Source organism: Chaetura pelagica, unplaced genomic scaffold (assembly GCF_000747805.2).
Source record: "Chaetura pelagica isolate M959 unplaced genomic scaffold, ChaPel_1.0 scaffold472, whole genome shotgun sequence".
NCBI lineage: Eukaryota > Metazoa > Chordata > Aves > Apodiformes > Apodidae > Chaetura > Chaetura pelagica.
Window position 1 is genome coordinate 1,830,169 of NW_009952566.1, and position 20,637 is coordinate 1,850,805.

Consider the following 20,637-nt stretch of genomic DNA (forward strand, 5'->3'; position numbering starts at 1 on the left):
TGCAATAATAATTCTTGGCTTGATTAAAAATTGATCCAGTGTCTTAAAGTGAATTTATTATTGCTGCAATCTATCACCCACAGACAGATAATCTGGTTCCTATCTTTATCTGATTTGAAAAATCTGTCACTTATTATGTGTTGTTTTTTTCCCAATCATTTAAATTGATGGTTTGCTGAGGCAAGGCGTGCTACCATAGGCTTCTTGGAGAAAGCATGTGCGAGTTGTTAAGCCAGTATTTTTTACTGCAAAGAATCCGATACTGTGTCAAGTATTGATTGAAACTGTGTTGTGGCATCATTTTCTCTAGGGGAAAAAAATATCAAGCAGAAATTTTGGATTCAGAGCAATAAGAAGGACAGACAAGTGATACTGTTCTGGGCCTCGTGCCTGGATGAATTCGTGCCTTGTGTGTTGCAGCTTCTACTTAGCACAGATCTTAAATTGGTTCATCTGTGTGGAGGGCTGACCCAACCCACTGGCCACAGAGTTGTTCACCGAAAAACTGACCTCTTTGGGTCAAATAAGCACAATGAAGAAAAGGTTAGATGGATTAACAGCTTTACCAGAATCACAGGTTTGGGAAATATTTTTTCCCTCTATTGTCTGCTTGAGTTTTGTCAATGTTCAGTCTTAAGTTCTCATCTGATTTGCTTATGTGAAAGCAGAGTGTAAAATTCTGCTCGAGAAGAGGGATCTGCAAATAATTTAAACAATATCTCTGTTAAAGAAATGTTGCAGTAAACAGTTGCATTAAGAATATTAAAAAGACTTGACTTATGCCCATCTTTAACAGCAACATTTACAAATGAGATGTACCTGTTGGAAAAACAGTGGTTTTGTGGTATAAGCATTAGAAAAACACAAGGTTTCCTTGGCATTTTAACACACTATCAAGTTGTTAAAAATATTTTAAAAACAAGGTCATAGTAATTTCTATCTAGGAATGTAGCAGATCCACTTGTATCTATACCTATGCCTAGAAGTGAACACTGGCAACTATTACATATGGTCTGTTTCCTGCAGCTACCCTGGAGAAAAAGGGGATGAAAGGAGATTGTGCAGCCAGCCTGTCAATGGGTGTGTGTGAGAGAGAAGGAAAGGTTATTAACAGTCCTGTTGTATGGCTTTAGACTGAGGCAAAAAAAGGGAGAAATAGAGGCACACAGTTTTTGGCTGGGTTTCTTGAAACAGAGTAAAGCCCAAGGTAGCTGTTTCAGCAAAATCCCTATTGCTTAAATATTGTGGTTCTTATCAGATAAACAGGTGTAGTTCAGCTCTGGAAGTTTGTGTAGTTTGGTGTAGAAGGTCATCTATAAATTTAGACTGAAAAACTGAGTAGAAAATAATTGATGCAATAAACCTTTGGTTGTGGAATTGAAGCTGGCTGACATTCTAGCATCAGCATAGCTGATGAGGAATTTTGCTGCTGACTTTTGAAAGGCTGAAATTTCACCAGGTCTTTGCATGTTGTAAAATGTGTCCTTTCCAATCTATCCTAGGCTGACTCCTGCCAGGCCCATCCAAATCAGTGCCCTGCTAATTCAGAATTCAAATTCTAACATGTCTTCTAATTTTGTGTGTGTGGTGGTTTTTTTGTTTCTGTTTTTCTGTCTTTCCCCAAAACAAAGGAGTAAATGATTGCCAGATTAGCATAATAAAAAAAGGAAATCACAGTCTTCCTTCAAACCAGGCTGTGGGACATTCCTGCCTTTCTTGAAGGGAACAGGCTGGGTCGTGTGTGTGTTTTGGGTTACTTACTTATTTATTTAGTTAGTTAGTTTTGGTGTTTTTTTGTTTGTTTTGTTTTTGTTTTTTAACTAAGGATTTTTAATGTGGGTTACAAAATTGGGTTGGTTCTGTTTATGATGAGCAAGCACAGTCTGTTCCTTTTCCAGGCCTGCTAAGGGTGCATATAGCCTGTAACGTGATCAGAAGAAGAGGTGAGACCCTCAGAAATGGGGGAAATAGCTTTGGTAAATGAAAGTTTCCTGCTTATCTTGTCTGTGTCATTTGCTGCAGTTGTTCAGTCTTTGGACCTTGATGTCCTGTTTCAGAAAGGGACTGCTCAGAAGCATACTCTATATCTTGTATTATAATGGGGTCCCATAGTCTAGGGATGTGTAGTCTTTAGGAAGGGCATTGTGACAGACTGTTTTTCTCTATTTTGAGATGACACCTGCAGTTTGGACCTCAGGGCAGGCTAAGAGATGGTGCTTCACTGGGAGACATGTTGCTACCGAGTGATACCCTGGGCCTCACAGTAGTGTCTTGCCCTTGGGGAAAGCAGCAGCAGCCTGGAGTTCAGAAGCAGGAGCCTCGGGGCGGGTCAGGAGCTGCCTCTCAGCAGTGCTGGTCCTGCTCTAATCCTGCTCCCAGCTCTGGGCCTTTTGATGAGGTGTTTGAAACCTTCCTCACCCTAGTGACAAGCTGCTGACCTTTGGCTTGGCTAATGACTGATGGCAAGGGAGAAGGTTGCCTGAAGAAGAGGCTTCCAGATGCATGATCCCTCATTGATTTGCTCTCCTCATGCCTCCTGTTACTGCTGATACAATCTTGCTGCTGTTAATGCTTTCCCCAGAGACCAGGTGCTCATTGCTTATTGCTTGTCCATATTCCCTATAATTAGGCCTGGCTACAGGACTGGAACACAGATAAAATCATAAGGTGTTGCTTTCTCTGCAACACATTCCTAACAACATGTGTAAAACCATCCAGCTAGGTAAAGCTGTGCGTCACCTTAAAACAGAAGAGATCAAGGTAATGGACATGGAGAAGGTTTCCCCTAGTGTGTTTCACTAAGGGTAGCAATAATTAATGCTGCTCTGTTTGATTCCCTAAAAAACCCAACAAATTTCAATCTAAGATGGGCTTAGATTTGATAATTAAACAAGGTGTTTCTGAAAGTAGAGAATGTATATGAATATATGAACATACAAATATGATTTGTATGTGGAATAAATGTCCCTAGTGCCTAAAAGCCCCAAAACATGTACAGTAGTAAGTGGAATATTTATCCTACTATTTTAATATGGACTTGATCTCTCCACCCAGGAAACAACACCGTCAGAAAATAAGGCCAAGAACATAGAAGGAGTAAGGATAAATAAAACAAATGTATATAAAAAAATAACCTGCACTAGGTTTTAGTGTCCAAATCAGAATTACAGTCTGTGATGTATTGCAAGATTAGGCCATAGTTCTGCAGCTGCTTTTTGAATTATGAATGCATTTTTCTGCTGCCACTTGATTATAGGTTTTTTTTGTACTTTTTACCATTTGGGCTGAATCTGGATTTTTCTGACAAATGACATACATGAAGCACATGTATAGAGCTAAGAAGTCTTGTGCCAACACCTGAAATTCTGAAGGCAGAGCTGACATGCTTAAACACTCAGTCACCTCTTGCCCTGCAGACTGCTCAGGACCTTGTTGCCAAGGATCAGAAGCCTGGTCTTAGGGTGCTGCAGTGGCATCCTACTTGTGGTCTTTGAAAACCTGTTTACATTAGAAATCATAGAATCAGATTTTGTAAATACAGGTTTAGTGTGAGATTGAGGAGTTTTTTTCTCAGTAATGATAACTCTGGCTCTAATCTTCCTGTGCTGTAAATGTGCTTGTGTCTATTCCTAGCAAATCTTTGGCACTTTGTGGAGTGGTTGAGTTTTCAAATTGAGCAGGTCTGCCTTCTGAGCATGGGCACTCAGAAGAAATCAAAGGGCTTCAGTGGGAGATTGCTGTGCCCACGCTTTCCTGAACGCTGCACCAGTTACTTAGCTTTCTAAACTCTCCTTCAGGCTGTTAAGCAATTGCTTTAGAAGGTGTTGGTCTGCATTTTCACTTCCCTCCTCCATATCTGTGATTTCTTCACTAAAGAAATACCCAGGAACATCCATCTCCTGTCTTCTGTAATTAGATGAGCCTTCTCAATCATTATCGGGTCATTTGTCCCATCCATTTCTTCTCACAAGCAACAAATGAGACAAGGTTCTTGCTATATTCACCGCCAGCAGTGATACCAATGAAGGAGGGAGAGGGGAAAATGATTCACAGGGTATTGACATAGATGCTAGCACTGAACACTGTGCCACATCTGAAATCAAATGGTTCTTTTTCTTCTACCCTTTCCTTTACTTATAAATATTTCCCTTATCCTTCTCTTTATTTATAACTTGGTTTTTGAAGTGAGACAACTAATTACCATGTGTAGGTTCATTTACTCATCCCTTATTTTCTGTGCTGATAAAGTACCCAACTGCAGTAAAATTTAGTAATCCATGTATAAACAAAAAAGTGATCCAAGCACAGATACACACTATCTGGCTGTGTGAGTTATGAATACTATTGCCTGAGCAGAGGCATATGTATTAGGGTATTAGTAAAGTGTTTTCCAATGTGGTATTGAATATTAGGAGAGGTACCAACTGATTCAAGGTAAAATGGAGTTTTTTAACCATGTTAGATACTGCTGATGATCTCAGGTTATTTCATATATCAGATGTAAGTCTTTTTGAGGAGGCAGGGAAGAGAGAAAAGAAAAGGAAGACTTGATTAATTAGAAAATGAAGCATGGGAATTTGTAACCTGCAATTTCACTTAGAGGAGCAGCTATTGTAACATCTGTATAACCAATCCGAAATACCAAAATAAGTATTCTTCTGGATCAACAGACATTCTGAGGGGTCTGATACACACAAGGAAAATCTCTGCCCTCTCAGATGCTTCTATTTGGCACAGTACACCACCTGATGTGTCTTGCTGTGATCCTTTCAACCCTTTGTAGGTGTTTTCTGGGGTCCTTCTAGGTTGCATATAAGATAGTAAACAGTGATTTCCTGTAAATACAATATTTTTCAAAGTGTTACATGGGACAGAGAACATATTCTTGTTGGAGAGACTTCCAACCTGTGCGTATGTGTTGTGGGTTTTTTCTTTTCCCTAGATGGCTCAAAAATAGTTTTTTGTGAAAATATACAGTTCAAAGACCAGTGCAGCGTGTTATGGTGTAGCAGGCAGTCAGGCTGTACAGGAGGCAATGAATGGTGGCTGAGACACATACTGGCATCTGTAGAAGGTCTTTGTCCTTCTCAGTTTAAACTCTTTTTCTTTGATATTTGGCTCTAATATCTTAATGCCATTTTGTGTGTACCTCAGGAAGTGTGTTGCAGCTCCATGGCAGAGGTGGAATATTGCATGACAAAGATGTTGGAAGGGAATTCTGTCAATTACCTGGCCCAACCCCCTGTCGAAAACCATGGATTAGCTTTTCCAGGGCTCTGTCAAACTGAGTCTTGACTCTTACCAGTGAGGGACATTTCACCACCTCTCTGGACAACCTATTTCAATGTTTAATTGTCCTATTGATGAGAAAAAAACCCCTTTTTTTATATTTGTACAGAATTTGTTTTGAAGCAACCTAGTTATCTGCATAATATTTTAAACACTACTGAGATCTATTTGAACAAAAGTCTGTCTATTATAAATACAATAATTGGTAATGCATATTTTAAATGAAAATTCAGGAAATCTTTTAGAATGAAAATAGGCTTGACCGTGATTTGAAATTACATCCAGGACAGCAAAAAGGCTTATTCCTAAGGCACCCAAGTTCAGTTTCATTTACTAACCATGACAATGATGGAATGATACTGCCCTGTATGTTACAAAGCTTTAATTCACTTGTTGATACCAAAGGCAATATTAACACTATTTGGTGGATCTTCCTTCCTTAGCACAATGCAGGCTCATTTTGTGTACACACTCTCTCATCAAAGGCATCCTGACAGTTGTTAAATCTCAGATCTGTTCTTTATTGCTTTGAGTTAGGAGACATAGGCAAAGATGAAAAGAATAGAAGGGAGAGTTGAGCATTCAGGGAGAGAAATGAAAGCCATTCTAGGGAATGGAAGCTGTAGAATGGAAGACTCACGGCAGCAGGGAAGAGATTTGTCTGAGGAGACAGGCAATAAAACCACGTCAGAAAGGTGTGGGGAGTGGGGCAGAAGACAAAATGGACAAAGGCAACTGTAAATTGATTCTTTGGCTTCCTGGAGATGTGCAATCCAAATGATTAACTTCAAAATCTGTGATTTGATAGATCTGGTGCAATAGAAGAAAGATCACATCCTACTAATGAAGTGATGCATGGTTTTGATTAATCCTTTTTTTTTTTCCTTTTAAGTTTGTTTTTTGTCTAAATACAGCACTGCCAAACCCAGTGTTCACAGGATTAGGTCATCTTAGATGTAGAATCCTTGCCATTTCATGGTGCTGGAGGGTACAGTGTCTTTCTAGTAATGTTTCCTTTCGTCAGTACATTTCTGAATGGCTAATGTGATTGCATCAACTGTGGAAGAACTGTTGAATTTGATTTTTAAATGTATCAAGAAGGAATATTTGTTTACAATTAGATGACATTTGATTAAAATACTGCAGCAATAACAAGGATGAACTGTTTAGGTTCTAGCCCTTTATAAGGACCATAAGCTCCATCATATTGTACAAACAGAGCAGACTAGGGTATTTTGAATCCTTGCAAAAGCAGCTGGCATTACTGCCTTCTCTGGGAAGTGAAGGAGAAAATGTGTTTTAGTTCTCCCTGGGGAGAAACGGGTGGCCATTCAGTTGGAGAAGTGCTATTACCTTCCTCCTGTTTTTCCCAAGGAGACTGGGTATTTAATAATTGTCTTTAGAGAAGCACTGATGCTAGTAGGTAGGAAACAAATGGTTATGTGAGCCCTGCCTCAGCATACTCTTTTAGCCCATGACTGAATTTCTGGGTTGGGTTTCACATGAATTCCCATTTGATGCTCATCACCAGCACAACTGAGCTCCTCCCAGCAGTGTGCTAAGCAAGATGTTAAGCATTTCCCCCTCAGGGAGAATACAGATTACATGAAAAATAGTCACAGAGTCAGAGGAGTATGTTTCACTTCTGGTTTGGGAATTTTTTTGTTTGTGGAAAGCAGTGAAATTTGCTTTTGCTCTTTGAGGGTGTTCATAGGGGAGCACAGAGAATGAGTGTCTTGTAGTAGAAAGTCTTGCTTGCACCAGATAAGCTCTTAACTAAAGAAGTCATCCTGGATATTTTGTCCTGCAGAAATATTTTGTCTTGTCCTGTGCCTTTGGTGCCCTGCACTTACAGCAGTGAGTGCCTTGGTTATAAACACCATCACCTGTAAAAAGCCAATGGTCTATGGGAGTAGCAGGAAGCAAGACTGCTTGTATGGACTCCCCGGATCAGCATTTCTGACTCACTGTTGCAGTTTGTTGCACTGACTGGCCTTTCCAGGGTTTTTAAGGCATCTTGTCTTTGTGTTGCTTTGAAAACAGTTCCTGAGCAATTTATAAATTTGCTTTAATTCCTTCTACCTCTGTCCTGCCCAAGGGATATAAGGAAGCTTTGCATTTTCTGTTTTGCAGAAGAGAATTTCATGGGGATAAATTTATCTGAATTGCTGGAGTCACACAGTAGCTTGTATCCTTAATGGAAATACAAAACAATATTCAGCAGTTTGATGCTTAACTTCCTGACCTTTTGGCTTCAAATTCATTTCTACTCAGCTTGTCATACAGTTGTAGTTTTCAGTTCAAACTATGATTTCAGAAACTCCTCTCCCCCAGCCTTTAATAAAGATGTTTATCTGAGCTGCATCTGTGTGGTGTGACTTGAAGCCTTGGCTTAGTGGAGGAAGGTCCAAGGCTGCCCTGCCAGAGGTGAGATAAATTGGCACTGAAATCCCCTGGGAGAGCCTGAGGTGTGAAAGCTGTTTTGCTGTGACTAGCTCTCATCAGTAATGATAACCCCTCAATTTTGTGCCACCTAAATTCACCCAAAATTATATGCTAAATATAAATATTCATTTTATAAATATGCATGTTAATTAAATATACATTTATTTTAAATGCATGTGTTAATTATACATGTTACATCAGATCACAATTAAGTCAATAGAAATTGGAGATTTGCATATAATCATGCTTGTATACTAATCAGTTGTCAGTCTAGAAAGCCATTTTCTGCATCTAGACAGAATATAGACTTTGGTCCAGTGATCAGCTCAAAGATTGAGTAGTAGCATTAGGTCTTCTGTTTTTATGGATTTCTTCCTTAAAAAGAACAGGAAGAAATGTAACTCCTCCTTTTCAGTTCATAAAGGATGCCCAATAGTTCCTTCATGTTTTATTCTGCTTCTTCCAGGAGCCCTGTAGAGTCCATATTTTTGCCAAATGAGGTTACTCCTCTAAGTCAAAAATTTGGTAAACATGCCTCAAATATCATTTAATGTGGGATGCAAGTTCTTTTTGAGCAATGCATGTTGTTCTTCTGGTGTGCTGCTTAAATGTAACTTTGCCTGACCCTGGATCTGGTAAAATTATTATAGAATCATAGAATGGTGCCATGGGCATGAACACTTCCTACTAGACCAGGTTGCTCAGAGCCCCATCCAATCTGGCCTTGAGCACTTCCAGAGACTGAGCAATTCTGTACGATGTACTGGATAGTTATGGTCATATTGTCTTACTGATGATTTCTGCAGGTTGTGAGAGTTTGGGGCACTTATTGTAGTTTTGTTCTGGGTTCAGTTTAAATATAGGGTTGGAGCCTGTATTTACTATATTAAAAGCCATTTGAAACAACCATGACTGGTTCTATATTTGGTGTAGGTGAAACTGTGTTTTCTCCAGTTCCAATACAAAAGTATAAGCGTCCCTGAGAAAATACTTGAGGGCTGAACTGTTCAGAAAGCAGTGTTACTTTAAGAGTTGTTTTTTTTCTGAGGTGTTTCTGTAATGACAGCAGGTGACCTTTAGGGCTCCGTATTGCACAGGTGTATTCACTGGTGCTAAGACTTGCCACAGCAGTCAGTGTGTAGCCAAGGCCATCCTTGTTGGGCAGAGCACTTCAGCAGCCTCTAATATACTATCCAAACCAAGGAAACTGGGTGCATAGATGAATGCTCTGGTGAAGGAGATTGCTCCTTGAAGTGGGATCCAGGGATCAATGAGAAGATGAGTATTTGTCTCCTGTTACTTTTGGCAGTGGGATGCTATTTGGGAATAAGGTCCCCATTCCTATAAGCAGTTAAAACCCTGTTTACCTTCATGCATATGAGCACTGCCAGCGTGTTTGGCTCATGGAAAGGAGTCAGGGCTGCTTTTGTGTCAGAACAGTCTTGCACTGACTTTAGGGGGGAATGTGAGAAAGTGTTGGGGTGATTGATCCCCTGGCATTCTCCCCCCATTCTCAAAAGCTTAGTTTGGTGTCACAAGCGGGACTGTAGTCACTGCAGTGGCTCTCAGCACACTCTCACTATTTCTCATTGACTTTCCCTCTGCAGCTTTTAGGTTAACTTTCCCTCAGAAGCATTATCACTATAGGGTGCTATTCACCCTGAATAGCTTGCAGGTTAAAACCCATCAAGGTATTAAAACAAGCCCTGTGAAAAGCACCTATTTCATCAGTCATTTTCATCTTTAAAATATTTGCTTCAGGTATCCAGGACACACTTGATTGCTTGCTGTATTATGTAAATCTAGGGAAGAAAATAGGTCACTCTTCAAATTGTTTTCTTGTAAGGATATAATTAAGCTGCATTAAGACAATTACTGTATTTTAAGTATCTAGTGATTTTTAAAAAACAAGGTAGTTCCAGGTTTTGACAGCAATATAATTTCTTACTTATTATGTTTTAATTTTAAAAAAGTAAATAAGATTAAAGCCAATTGTATGGTAATTTGACATAACTTGTAATTCTCAAGTCATATGGATAGTCTACAGTACATTAATAATAGAGGGGGAGAAGTGGAAAGAAAAATCCTGCTGATTATTCACATCAAGAATTATTCTGGTAAACAGCAATCCTGCACCAGAGACCTCTGGATTCTGCTCACATTTGGGTCCACATTTCTTGTCCATTAAAGTGATGGTGTATTTGCTCTTAACTTCATGCATCCCAGAGGTTTTGAAGGTGCTGGGAAGGTTGGCTGTAGTTTTGATGCAAATGTTGTTACTTCGGCTCAATGTGTCCTAAAGGTCTGTATTTTAGCTTTTTGCAAACGTAAGGAGTTGGATGAACAGAAAAGCTCAAGGACTAGAAGGTAGAATAGATTTCAAGAAGACTCTGAAATGTTTAAAAAAGCATCTGGAACAGCATCCACTTCTCAAAAAGCAAGAGAGCTTGTAGAAAGTGGCTACCTTGCCATGTCCAAAAGGTTAGCAAGAATAAGAGGACAATCAAGAAAGCACAGGTGTGGGGGAAACATTATTCTGCATAGACATCAGCACTGTGGCAACAAAGCTTAGGAATAAATACAAAATTTACAAGAAATTAAGTCTATTTTGGCCTTTCAAGAGTCTGTCAAAGCCATGGTCTTCAGCTGTATAATGACTTGAAAATGAGGTTGCTAGACAGTCTGTTCCACTCTAATTCTCAGTACTATTATAAGATTTTGTCTCATTTAAATCTGCTGTTTCTCTGTCCTAAGGCCAGCAGCTGTGGAGAACAGATGATTCCTTCAGTGTCTGCTTTTCAGTCGTGGGCATTGCTTGTGAGACCTCAGATTATTAGATTATAACTATGAATATTACTTAGGTTTACACAAGGCTAATCTCATATCTCAGGTTGGTAACTTTTATTTTAAAGAAGGAAATGCACGAATCATATTTCCAGGTTCCATAAAGCTCATGATGTTATGGCTACAACAGAATTTACTCAAGTGAAGTGAAAGGGGGTTAGAACAACTGGAAATTGGCCAAAGAGAAGGGTGAGAAGGCCATGTTGAAAAGGTGCTCTTTGGCTTGAGGGAGCCTGTGAGATGTAATCCTCAGGTAGAGAATTTTAGACTTTGTCATGTTTAATGTTTTTGTCTGACATCATGGGGCAGAAACTATTGAAACTCACTCTTAAAATCTGCAAATGATGCAAAGATACAAGATCTGCATCTCTTTATAAAGGACTGGACAATCTTCTCATTGAAGAGAGAGAATTGGGATAATACTGTTGCACTACATTTTAGGTCGTGAGTCAAAGAAATAAAAAGAATTTCTGCCAAAAGCAGAAAATCCTGCATTTGGGCATAATGGTGGAATCAGACCTACATGTATTAAGTGTTCTCCTGATCACAGTTTTATGACCATTATTAATGACTGGGGTTAACACAAGCCTGGGATGTGTCATGTAAAACTTTAGCAGTGGAAAAAACATGAATACATGTGTGAATGCTGTTCACTATTTTGTTTATCCGTGTTCAAGAAGGAAGAATTTAGACAGGAACATGAAGCGAAGTGAAGGAGGAGAAGTAGAAGCTTCCTTTTACAAGGGAAGGCTACGACAGCCTACATATTTAGTCCACATAAAATCAAGGATATCTGGCTTTTGCATAACAAATAAGGAACAGGTTCACAGAATCACAGAATCATCACTGTTGGAAAAGACTTCTAAGATCAGAGTCCAACTATCCACCAAGAAGGGAAAAGAAACAGAATAAAACCCCCCAAACCAACAAAACTAACCAAACACCACCACCCACCATGACCACTAACACATGCCCTGAAGTGCCATATCTATACATTTCCTGAATATTTCCAGGGATGGTGACTCCACCACCTTCACAGGGACCCTGTTCCAACACCTGATACCTTCAGTGAAGAAATTCTTCCTAATATCTAAACTTGCCTTAGTGCAACTTCAGGCCATTTCCTCTGGTCCTGTTGTTGTTCACTTGGAAGAAGAGGCCAATACCAGTCTCGCTACTTTTCAGGTAGTTGTAGAGAGCAATGAGGTCTCTCCTCAGGATTACTAATCCTATTTTGTTAGGATAGGAAAAGAACTATTTACAATGAAGGACAAAAAGTATTAAGAATAAAAAGCTATTAATAGTCCATCATTCTCCATAAAGTCATTCTGACACGTTTGCTTTCCATGGGGCTTTGATAGGTGAAGTGTCTTCTGACATTTCCTGGCTCCTCAGGGCTGCTGTGAGGAGCCTGCACAGTTGTCTGCACCCACTTCTAGGGACTAGACTTGTGGATGGCAGACTCCACTTGGAGTCTGCTACCCTCTGTAGAAGCACCTGCAAAGGGATTAATTCACACACAAAACTAAAAGCAGCACCTGGAATTGAATCTGTCATTACAACAGGGAAGTGTGTCCCCCCCCTTGCATGGGGATATGCATAATCTAACCCAGTCACCATGATGACCACTGGAACAGCACCCTCAAATCCTTTTCCAAGATCCACTACCTAAAGCATTTGAAGGATGAGTAGTCAAGATGGAATTTAAGGGAAGCAAAAGGAGTGTTTCAAATTACAGATTTGTAGCTGACTACTGCTAGTCAAGTCAATTTTACCCAATTTGCACTCATGAATACAGATTTTTTTTTTTTCCTTCTTGATGCACAGGTGCACCCCTGCTGCACCAGGCATATTATTTCAGACTGCTGTGAAGATGTGGCTGCCAGGATAAGTTTTACAGTTAATTTGTATATCTATGTTATCCAAGATCTATACTACTTATTCATATCTGCAAATGTTCTCTTATAATAACTATATCCAGAATTACACATTTATATACATTAAAAAAATAAGCAAACTACCCTCTACCTGTTTTGTCACTTCTATCCCCTCTTTTCCTTCATTCCAAACATCCTCAGGAGTCCAAGATAACATTTTCAAATAAACATTTGGGCTTTTATTTAAAACTTCTCTGTGCAAGGAATAATATTGTGGCTCTTACAGCTTTGATAGTAATCTTTCATTGGCTCTTCCTGGAATATAAACTAAATCTGTTTATTCTGAAACAAACAGCAGTGACATCTCTGGCATCAGTGAAAAAATTAACTCTGCACACTTTATTTTAAATGTAGTGAGTGGAAATAGCACTGTTGCCTATCTAAACCCAAACCAGGTAAATAAGGCATGAAGATGTGTTAATTGGTGTGTGTTTTTGTTTTTCCCCATCTTGCTTTTACTTTATGGATATGACTCATAAATTTGTATCCAGATATGGAATGAGATGTATTTTGTTTAAGCTTGTATCCTGGGCATGTCCTGGGAGGTACCAAGCACCCTGAAACCATCTGATATGTGTAGGAGCTGCAAGAGTTCAGTGCTGAGCAGAAAATCAGGCTCTTTGTGTTTTGAGATTGCTAATCCATTGTTATGGTTTCCTTTTAAACCAAAAACAAACACAATGTGTGTGCTGTTAACTTGGACAGGTGCTGGAGCCGACAGCTCGAGGTTTAAGGGCAAGGGTCAAGCAATCAAAAGTGGTCTTCTCTTGCATAGATCATCAAACAGGGAGTGCATCAATGTGCTCAGTGGCCAAGGCTGGAAATTAATCAGCTCAGCCCTCGGTGTTTAGCCATGCTGATTATCTACTGGCAAAGTGAGCATGAGATGATGGGCCAGAGGAGCTAAAGTAATAGGAGTTCACTCCCAACAAAGGCAGGGAAGAAAGATCAATTTGCAATATTCTTTTCTATACCCATGCAACAAAGAAGAAACATGAAAGCAGAACATTAAGGGATGCTCCCTATGAACTGGACAAATCAATAAACATCAGTGGTAAGGGGGGGGGGAAAAAGTTTCTTGTGCTGCTGTGTACCCTGAGGCCTTTTCTGTCTTTGTGAAGTGCTGAGTAGCCATGGCCTCTGTCATGTTTCTTTTCACCTACATGGTGTCATCTGCTTCAGTCTCAAGGTGAATGCTGGTCTGTACCATCTGAATGAGTGTTTAAGCTAATTATTCTCTCTCTTTAGGAAGAGAGAGGCTGTATAGAAGCTGCAATGGCAGCTTGATGCATAGCTCCATTTCTGCATCAGAGATGAGGCTAGAAACTGAGATTTGGTGCTTGTACCAGGTGAAAGGTTTTGGTGATCTCAAAGATTTCAATTTGAGATGCTTGAATGAGTGCCAGTTGCTTTCATAGGGAGTACCAGGTACCAAACTAGATTTGATGTACAGGATTTTTACTTTTCTTGGAAGATGAACTCTCACAAGCAGAAGTTGGGATAAGGTTAGAAAGCCAGTGAAGAAATAGAGATTAATTCAATTTGGTAAAACTAATAGTGAGTTCTAGTAGCACTTGGGAAGGGGATCTATGACTGAAAAGAGAAATGTTTAGTGCAGCCACTGCCAATTCTACTTGGTGTCAGGCCAGGTATTTTATAATCTTAAATATTTCACTGTGAGAGGTAGGCCTGTAAATGAAAGTATTTCCAGCAGTCATTGCACTGACTGCTTGTACCTGTATGTGAAATATCTTATAGATACATATTCAGTGTGTGCTGCTGGTAAAAGAACAGTTTTCTTTTGGCTTCCTGATGTCTTTGGTAGAGGAGTCCTTGCTGTCTCTGCACCTTTTTGTTTATTTGTTTTTAAATGAAATTGTATAAAAAAGCCAAAAGCACACATTCAAGCACATGATTCCTCTCTTTGTGGCAAAGCACATGCTTTATAAGGCATGTCATACACATAGACTGTTAACTCCTGGCACGGAACTGGTGATGACTGTGGGGCAGGTGGGCACCCTGTCAACCTGGGCACAGGCTCCCTTGTTACCCAAGCAGGACAGCAGAACTGGTCTGAAGATACCATGCATGGTGGGATGCAGTCTGGGCCCCAGTGCTGGGATGGCAATGTTAGTGCAGAGTACTTTTCTCATGAATTAAAATAAACCATGAAACGTTTTGAACTTCAAAAGATTTGAGTTTGTTGGCAATTGAAGAAAGTTATTCTGATATTTAAGAACAGTTTTCCTCAGTTCCTAAATAGGGTAAGTCAGCCTGGCAGATCCAGCCAGGAGGAATGCAGAGCATGCTAAGAAGAAACATTAATCAGATGCTAAAATTGAATGTTGAAACCTCCTGCAAACAGCCAGTTTACTTGCAGAGCCAAAACAGGTCATCACCAAGTTATACGTGATACATTTTGTGGCTGAGGCATGGGTGGGAAGGAGATCGTTTTTGGCTGACTACTTTTTGGCAGATTCACAGGGTGAATAAATTCAGAAGAGGTTGAGAAATCAGTAGATTCTTTCTCTTATTAGTGATCAAGAAATCCAGCAAAGATGATGCAGGAGAAAGGAGGGAGTGGGAACAGTTGCAGAAGCCAAGCTTGTTCCTTGAATTAGTAGTGAATGGTGAAATACCAGAGTAAAGAAGACATGCCTGGTGCTTGCAGCCTGGTACTTGTGAAAAGTAAATTGATCCAAGTTTTTTAGAATAGGTCACCTTCATGTAAGCAGTGCAGCCATGTACCAAGCTTAAATCTCTGGTATCTTGGTGAAAGAGATGAAATTTGTCTGGTTGCTACGTTAGCAAAGAGCTAAATCGTTCTCTCCAGGGAGCACTTGGCTGTGTGGGCTTCCTGGGTGTTAGTGGGGGAGACTGAGAAGAAACCATAATCTAGAAAGTGTAGTCAGTCTTAAAAATATAAGTAAATTAATAGATGTTGGGGGAGGGATTGCTGAAAGATATGCAGGGATTTGTGTTGTCCCTTTGTCATACTGCTTATGTGTTTGTCAGTAAGAATACTTAATCAGCCCAGGTGGCCAATGGCATCCTGACTGGTATTAGAAATAGTGTGACCAGCAGAAGCAGAGAGGTGATTGTCCCCCTGTACTCAGCACTGGTGAGGCCACACCTGGAGTGTTGTGTCCAGTTTTGGGCACCTCAATTCAAGAGAGATATCAAGGTGCTGGAGTGAGGACAGAGGAGGGCAATGAAGCTGGTGAAAGGCCTAGAGAATAAATCTTATGAAGAAAGCTTGAAGGAGCTGGGAATGTTTAGTTTGAGGAAGAGGAGGCTGAGGAGAGACCTCATCAGTCTCTACAACTACCTGAAAGATCATTTTATAGGGGCTGGTGCTGGTTTCTTCTCACAGGTAATTACTGACATAACAAGAAGGAATGGCCTCAAGCTGCAACAGGGCAGGTTTAGACTGGACATTAGGAAGGATTTTTTCACAGAGCGGTTAGACACTGGAACAGGCTGCTCAGGGAGGTGGTTGAGTTACCATCCCTGGATGTGTTTAAGGGTCGTTTGGATGTGGTGTTGGTGGATATGGTTTAGGGGAGAACTTTGTAGAGTAGGGATGGTGGCTGAACCTGGTGATCCTGAGGGTCTTTTCCAATCTGAATAGTTCTATGATTCTATGATGCTCTAGGGCTTGTTTGTCTTTTAAAAGATTGGAGCTGAAAAAGTAACTTTTGCACTGGTCACAGACTACAGTGAGGTTCATATGGGCTTCATACAGAAAATTCTTGTTTGTAACCTTTGTTCTCATCTCTGAGACTGCGTAAACCTGAAGGTTCTGAAGTAATCAGAGGACTACTGAGGACTTAAAATATTTACATTTTTCTAACAGCAAAATTTATTTTAAAAATATAGTATTAGGATGCAAGAAATCACATAAAATGTGCACTTGCTGGGAAAAAATCTGCCTTGGGAATTCTGGTTAGAGAACTGAAGACTGGAATTTACTTATTTAAGTTTAGCATTCCCTTTTGTGCTTCCTCACTTAGTGTGTGCTGATTATTTTTTCTGGCTAGCATGCAGCTATAGTTTTTCAGCAATTTTTGAGGGAGAAGGTGAAGTGGTCAAATGTTAGATGGGACAACTGATGTCCCATCATTCAGGAAGCATTCATGAGGTTCGTGGTAGCAGGATATTTGTGCTAAAATAATCAGCAATAGAGTAGTTAAAATTGAGATTTTAAAATATGTTGTCATCTTCAAGGTTCTGAGTTTCTAGAATGAGAAGCCAGGGCCATATATGTTCTTCTCTGGAGACCTCTTCACAGTGAGACTTGTAGGTGTTTTCTGTATTTAAAGAGCTTTCCATTTCCAGTGGATTAAAGAGTTCTGCTTATCTATCCAACCCAGTGAAAACTGGACAGAGGGGAAAAAAAAAGACAGAATTCTCAGTTTTGGTTTGCATTGGCTGAAAAGTTCAAAGTCACTTCTTAATACAGGTATTGAAATCTTACTGTCACCTGGGCTTGAAAATGTTACCTTATCTTTTCAAACCTTTTAGACATGCATGTTGTTAAAAATGGAACAGGAGTACCAGCTGGTTTCTTTGACCCAACAAAAGCGTTCAGAATTTTTAAACAGGTAAATGTTGTTATCAGCTGTTTCCACTGTGCAAAAAACCACAGCCTATTGAAAAATCTATTTTGGCCATCAGTGTACCATTATTTAATTTCAGTTAAATATTGCTGGTTTACCTTGTGGAAGTGCTGTTCTACTTTTTGGAAATATCTACAGGCTTGTAGAAATCGTCTTTTTTGTAATTTTGTTTTTTTGTAATGGTGATGGAACTGAGATTAAAGTGGAGGAAGGGATACTGCAGAGGAGAGAAAGTCTAGAAAGAAGTAAGGAGAAAGGGACCAAAAAGCAGTAGTCTCTTCTACCTGAGGTAATCATATCATGCCCAGTCACAGGATCACAGAGTGGTTGGGGTTGGAAGGGACCTCTGAAGATCATCTTAGTCTGAAGACCATCCAGCCAAGGCCAACTGCATGAGGTTCAATAACACCAAATGTCAGGCACTGCATTTTGGCCACAACAACCACCAGCAGCACTACAGGCTTGGGGAGGAGTGGCTGGAGAGCTGCCCAGCTGAGAGTGTTGACTGACAGCTGGCTGAACATCAGCCAGCATTGTGCCCAGGTGGCCAACAGGGCCAGTGGTGTCCTGGCCTCCATAAGGAATAGTGTGACCAGCAGGACCACAGAGGTGATCGTACCCCTACACTCAGCCTTGGTGAGGCTGCACCTTGACTATTGTGTGCAGTTTAGGGCACCTCACTACAGAAAAGACATTGAGCTATTGGAGCATCTTCAAAGAAGGACAGTGAAGCTGATGAAGGGTTTGGAGTATGTGTCTTATGAGGACTGGCTAAGGGAGTTGGGGTTGCTTAGCCTAGAGAAAAGGATGTTTTGAGACCTTATCACTCTCTACGACTACCTTAAAGGAGGTTGTGAGGAGTTGGGGCTTGGTCTATTCAATGAAGTTACAAGTGATAGGACAAGAGATAATGGCCTCAAGTTGCACCAGGGGAGGTTTAGATTGGATGTTAGGAAGAATTTCTTTACTGAAAGGGTTTTCAGGCATTGGAACAGGCTGCTCAGGGCAGTAGTGGAGTCACCATTTCTGGAGGTATTTGGGAGTCATACTTAGGGATATGGACTTAAGTTAAGGACTTGTCAGTGTTAGGTTGATGGTTGGGCACAATGATCTATAAGGTCTTTTCTAGCCAATGTGATTCTGTAGTCCAATGTCCCTGCTGGAGCAGGATCACCTACAGTACTTCACACAGGAACATGTCCAGATGGGTTCTGAATGTCTTCAAAGAAGACGACTCCACAGCCTCTCTGGGCAGTTTGTTCCAGTGCTCTGTTACCTGTGTCCATCTGTCCTTCCTTCCTTTTCTAGATTAGCATCCTTCCTGCTTAATTTATCCTTATTTAAGATATGGAAAAGAAGTAACTGCAGGAAGAAATGCCTCAAAGGGTATGTATGGCCATCTGTCTCCTCCAAAGGTGAGGGCTGTTGCTGGGGATTCTTGCCCCTGTACATGGAAGCTGTTCCTCACTCGCTTGGGGTGGTCACAGCTGATAAGCTGTGGAAGATCTCATTTGAAAATGTGCCACATGTTTTGAAAAATCCTGTGGAACATGAGAAGCTTACTGCTGAATACACCTGGTTTTCTCAGGCTGTGTGTGTGGGTTGTTGTGGGTGTGCATATTTTTTGGTCAAGGTTTTTTTGCCTTTGAGTTAAAGTTGGATGCATCTTGGTCTTTGGGTCTCAAAGAATGATGCAAGGTTGGCATTTGGTCATCAAGAAATGTTTTGTGTGTGTTTTTGATAAATCTTTGTCAGGTAATTCTGAATTAAACTGATGTTAAATGCTGAAATACCAAAACAACAACAAAAAAGCCAGGAAAGCAAACCTGATATATCTGATGTTAAATGCTTGTAGTTGAACTTCTAGGAATCCTAACTGTCTTTATGAATGTTGCACTGGACTTTGGCATTTGGTTTTCTTGGAGCTGCTCTGTGGTGTGGTTCTGTCTGCCCTAGTTGTTCTGATCTCTGTCCTTGGAAATTGCTCAGAAGTAGTAGTTACTTGTCCTGTCACTATTGCCAGACTGTATCATTCCTGTTAGCTAGCTTCTTATTACTGAAATAAGCAGAAGTTTTCTCTGTCATCTGCTAGCCTCCAGCTATAGTTCGTAAGGATTTTCTTCTATTGTAAGATGGACATGAAACACCTGGTAATGACAGCCTGGTTAGTAAATCCCTTTGGACCCTTCAGAGGAGGATGGATACACACAGGCTGTTCCTTCAGTCCCCAGTAAAAATGTCTGGTTTTAAAAGTCCATGTTGATTTCTCTGTTACCTGCATCCACATTTAGTTGCCCAACTAATCCATCTCTGTGGATCCTTCTCTGAAACTCATCTCTGTTATGTTATGTCCAACACTGTATTTAAAAATAATTATGTATTAAGTAATCAAGATCTTTGGTCAGCAAGCTTTTAGAAAATAAGAACAGACTTTAAGTAGCTTGGTAATTTTCATGCCAGTTGCTGTTCATGGTTCAAAATCTCTCCCTCCAAATTTGAGGGAGCCTTGTCTGTTGTGAATGCTCCTGATGAGCTACTGTGCCTATCTGCTCTGATTCACTGGTACAACCAGTATCTGTGAAGTCTCTGAAGACTTTCTTGGCAGCTGCAGGACATAATCATCACATTTGAGAATATCTTTTAGGCGTTTGGATCTATGGCTGGCTTTTTAGATTGCTCCCCTGCTAATTAATACATTACTGGTTTGACACAATTGACAGCTGGCTGTGCTGGTGGCTAAAGAACTGCCTCTGGGGCTGTCTCAGAATGAGGTTAATGATGGGCTAGATGAGTTCCCTGTGTTTCCTGTACATCATTTACCTGGAGTTGTGCTCTCTGCTAGGTTCTTCTGTGATGACAAGGGATCTGACCAAATGACCATATGTAATAAGTGGTGCAGCTATTCCACTGGGCTGAATTTAGGCTTATTTACTGTTGGTTGGTTTGGTTTTGTTGTTTGTTTTTTTTGAAGTAGCAACAACAGGAGGGAAAAATGTTCAATCTGAAAATGCACTGTTTTAATAAAGGGAAGGACTGTCAAACATCCATTTTGGGCTGGACTCATACTTGGTAACTGTCTGAGCGTCCCTTATCTCTTTCACATCCTTATGATCCGCAAAGGAGTGTTTGTACTTCACTGTGCTGTTGGTTTTCTTGCTTCCTCCCTACAGGACTTCTGGAGACCATGACTAATGATGAATTTGTGAAGCTTCTATGTAGATCTCATCCCTGTAAGTGCCTCACATATGGAAGTTTAATAGCTATTTTTCTTGTGAAACTTCATTTGTGGTCAGCTGTGCAAGGTGAAGAGCAATCATAATGTTGATATGCAGTGCTGATGCTTCAAAGAGAGCCACAGGAAAATAATTACTGTATTTGGGGAGAGCAGCACTAAAGGGATTTTTTTTTTCCCATTAAAGCTTTTCCTTCTTTCTGAGATGGATGAAATAGTTAAGTCATTTTAAAAACAAATTCCCATCCTCCCATTTTTAAGATTTATTCCT